Source organism: Cystoisospora suis (genome assembly GCF_002600585.1).
Source record: "Cystoisospora suis strain Wien I chromosome Unknown contig_3203, whole genome shotgun sequence".
Lineage (NCBI taxonomy): Eukaryota > Apicomplexa > Conoidasida > Eucoccidiorida > Sarcocystidae > Cystoisospora > Cystoisospora suis.
The window spans coordinates 3,594-7,493 of record NW_027155998.1 but is presented as its reverse complement, the minus strand read 5'-3'; the positions used below and the strand labels follow the sequence as shown (position 1 = coordinate 7,493).

The window sequence follows — 3,900 nt, the reverse complement described above, 5'->3', positions numbered from 1 at the left end:
AGGATCGATATGGCCCGACGGCTAGACCCTGAGCACCTGGCAATCGCCGTCGAACTCGTCAGTCACGTGTTACGCAATTGCTAATGCTGTCCCAAAAAGAACGCGGACATCAAGTGCCCCGCGAGCCAGCAAGGTGACGACCTGGGAGTAGCGCGAGGGAGAAATTTACCCACTGCGGCCACGCGGATGCGGCCACAGGAGACAGAATCCTATCCAGAAATTACACACTCTTTCGACTAATTGTACCTTGGAACTGAAACGTGTCTGTCTCGGAGAACAGCCCTGCCTTTGGCGTGATGCGAGGTGAGGCTACACTGGTTTCTCTCCTAGGCGAAGGGCCATATGGCGGTGATGAGCGAGCAGAACGAAGACACGAGGAAAGGCAGCCAAGAGGAAAAAGCAGAAAGGGAGTGTCCTACCTACCACTCTACAGATGTCAACTACGCATGGGCACCGCAGTGACCTGTACACTGAACTGGCTTGATACGCAACTCACGGAGTTATCATTCTCACCTCCAGGACAGGGTATGTATGCACCGAGCCTAATGAACTTATTCAGGAACTGTCGGCCAATAGGCAAGGTCTCCTCCGCGACAGTAAAAAAGGACCGCACAGCCAGGCCGCAAGCGTCGTCCGAGAGAACTTGGCCTTTCAGGTATCTCGGGGAGAGACCGCTCTGGAAGATTTGATACACCTTGCCGTGTTCCACTACTGTGGACAAAGAAAGAAAGAAGACTTGGATGGTTTAGGTAGGACCGATCAACTGATGGCGTGCATGCCTCTCTCACTTCTTGGAAGCAAGACACTCGCGTCTTGGTGTCTCGACAGCCACTACTCGATCGCAGGTGCTCTGATGCCACAGTCAATTGTCAGCGGGCTGCTCTTTCCGTTTCCTGATGAATCTCGGGCGCTTCTGAGCATCGATGTGCTTAGGCACAAAAAGTAACCACTTTGTTGGCCTGACTCCCCCTCTTTCGGTCTGTCAAGGTTTCTTTTTCCCCAGGAAGAGAGTCACACCTGTTAAGATCATTAAACTCCCATCTGACTTAACTTTATCCCCCCCTCGGCACGATCAAATCTTTCTTGCCAAGGCAAACTTCAACTGGGAAAATCCATGCAAAAGAAGTCGAGCTGTCGTGCCCAGACAGAACACCAGCGGTCCCCCAAGAATTGGTTTTTGGAGACTATGTGCGTTTGACGGAAACTACACAGGAGGTGTGCTTGTATCAGCTCACGAGCGTACACTTAGGTGGCAAAGCTGTCTCGGTCACCTCGGCCGAAACTGTCTTTATACACCTACATGACGGAGCGCTGATGTGGGAGCAAGCCTTGCGAATCAGGCTACTGTGATAGATGGAAAATCCAAGAAGTCGCTGCCCTAAGGTAGAGCCGCACGGCCTCAACCACCAGCACCCCTGACTGTACCTGTGGATGCTTACCGAAGTCCCATTCGTCTTCAGGCGGTAGTTTGTCCGCAAGTCCCAAATATATGACCTCAGGCATGTCGGGAGGCTTGGAAATGCCTAGAGCTTTCCATTTGGCCTGCGGCGCTGCCATCATACAGTCAGCCACGTCCATCGCATACGCGCATGTTTCGTGAACGCAAGAACAGAACCAGTGGCTGTAGATGTGCTGCCAAGGCTGCATTCAGAATCTCGCATTTACCTTCTCGCCGACTCACGCGCCGGTCGCGTGCGAGACTGCGTGAAAAGACAAAATCGGATTCTCTCTGCCTGGGGTTGTACAGCCACGGAGGGGTGGGGCACCACCCCCATCCGCAGGCCGGCTACTCTTGGCACACGGCCTAGCAGGAGGCATCTCGAAAGGTAGCCGTACTGTGCAACGTCTCTCAGTTGTTGACCCCTCTTGGTGCGCACAGTCCTGTAGTGTGTGTGTATGGTATGACTAGGGCAGACGCCATTCCACTTTGTTGCAAAGACCTCATCCCCTTGCACAGGAAACGCACGTTTGTAAAACCACCGCGTCTAATACGAAACATAATACCCTGTACATTGCACTGCTAGCCTTAGCATTTCACCAAATCATTTCCAGCTGTTGCGAGGTAGTACCGCTTCGAGTGCTTCATCAAGCACTAACACGGAAGCGCCAGTTCCCCGAGGTTGTTGCGAGTGAGTGACTGTCGCTACAATCAACTCGAGTGCTACCTGTCATCTGGATAACTCCAAGACGGCAATGCCACCCCGAGTCTACACCCACCACACTTCCTCGATCGCTCTTACAACAGACGCATAGTTTCACTGCTCTGTTATGCGAGCGCCTCACTTGGCTGGTCCGGCAAGTCCTCTACACCACGTATTCGCTGAAAGACGAGCTTACTGGTGCAGCTGGATATCCCTGTGCATCCTTGCGTGGAAAGCTTCACCGCACACACGTTGCCCCGCGCTTCCTCAAGAATTTGGTAACGAGAGCCCCGACCGCATCCAGAAGAACACCGACTCCATGTCGACACGAAGGACGGACAGGCAGCTGCGGAATTGGTAAGGAAAAAAGAGAGGAACTGACTAGGTCACTGCTGATTGGTTCAGCGCTTGCGAGTCTAGCAGTATGGGCTCTTCTGGAAGACCTGCTGGGCCTCCCGGGGCAATGTTAGGTTGATTTCCACGCTCAAGCGGAACCGTTGAATGACAGAGAGCACGGGTGTGGGCCCAGCACAGCAGGCTTCAAGAGGCACCGCCAGAACCCATGGGGGCAAGCAGAGGCGCGGACCATCTCTGTGACGAAATGGTTTTCTCACGTTCTATGCGGGCGGTGGTGGGAGGTTTGGACGATACGCGGCAGTTCTCGCCCGATGACTGGGCGAGCCTCCCTGGAGCAACCCGCCCAACCGGCCCCGTGTATGTCCTGGGCGTGGCGCTCTGACTGGTAAAAGAGTCTCGCGCACTACCTACGAATGCGCCCGCCCGCCTCGGAGTGTGTTCATCTTCAGTTATGAAGGAACGTGCGGATATGATGTGATACATTGGAAAAAAGAATACATCCTGTCTTCCGGTCCCCTCAGCTCTACCGCGTGACTACTGGTCTGTGGATACAATCGGCCGTCGGGCTAGTATATAGAGGAACTTCCTCTGGACGAGTGAGTGTGAGGGTGATCCAAACGCAGGACAAAGATCTGGCAGGTGAGAGGCTGGTCCCTCCTACCAATACAGCATGATCCCCAGCGTCCGGACCAGTAGGAATGAACCGATTGTCAAACCTGCTGTGCAGCCTTGAGCGGACCTGTAGCCCCAGTGACTTTATCCACTGTTATGCTGTCAGCCACAGCCATTATCTCCGGATCGCTTGCGAACCTCTGCTCGAGAAGCTTTGCGAGACCATCGGTCGCCTGCTGATGCCATCCTGAACAACATTCGTACAAAAGTCTCAGGTTGGTGTGGAACACCGGCTGCGCGAACTATGAGTCAAGAAAAGCGGGCGAATATTCTTTGTCCCAAGCCATGGTCAAGCTTCTTTCCCCTGAGGAACACATTCTTGAAGGGGTACAAGTACTTATGGCCTGTCAGACGGCTTACACACATTGAAGATTTCCTTGGAGTGTACTTACTTGCGTCTTCCTCCTAGTCACGGACACGTATAAACGCTTGCGACACGGACCGACATGAACCACGTGTTCAGTGTTTTGTTGGGGCGAACGTCATGACTCCAGCATGAGTCACAATGCAACGAAGAAAACTTTTCCCACGGTGGTGTACCCAGTCGCTCAGCTCCAGAAGAGTTTGCCAAGGAGCTCGCCGCGCCAACCGGCACAGTCGAATTCGCAATCCGTTAACAGGGGTAATCCAGTGAGCAGGCTTACTGTCCACGTCGTCATCCCGCGCCTCGCGGAGCGTACGCTGGGGCGCACCTGCCCCGCTTGAAGTGCCCCCTTGCAAAGTGCGTCCC

The 3,900-nt window shown here is 54.0% G+C and overlaps 1 protein-coding gene across 1 annotated transcript in view; it reads right to left on the bottom strand.

The window, feature by feature from the left end:
- CSUI_006351 (uncharacterized protein) overlaps positions 1-3,900 on the bottom strand; it is a 21,152-nt gene that overhangs the window by 15,532 nt on the left and 1,720 nt on the right. The window contains exons 3-7 of the mRNA XM_068066514.1: positions 3,815-3,900; positions 3,238-3,357; positions 2,338-2,487; positions 1,440-1,550; positions 514-711 (exon numbers count right to left, since the gene is read on the bottom strand). The exon at positions 3,815-3,900 is cut by the window's right edge and continues 191 nt beyond it. The gene's annotated coding sequence lies outside the window, so the exon portion shown is untranslated. The remainder of the gene's footprint in view (positions 1-513; positions 712-1,439; positions 1,551-2,337; positions 2,488-3,237; positions 3,358-3,814) is intronic.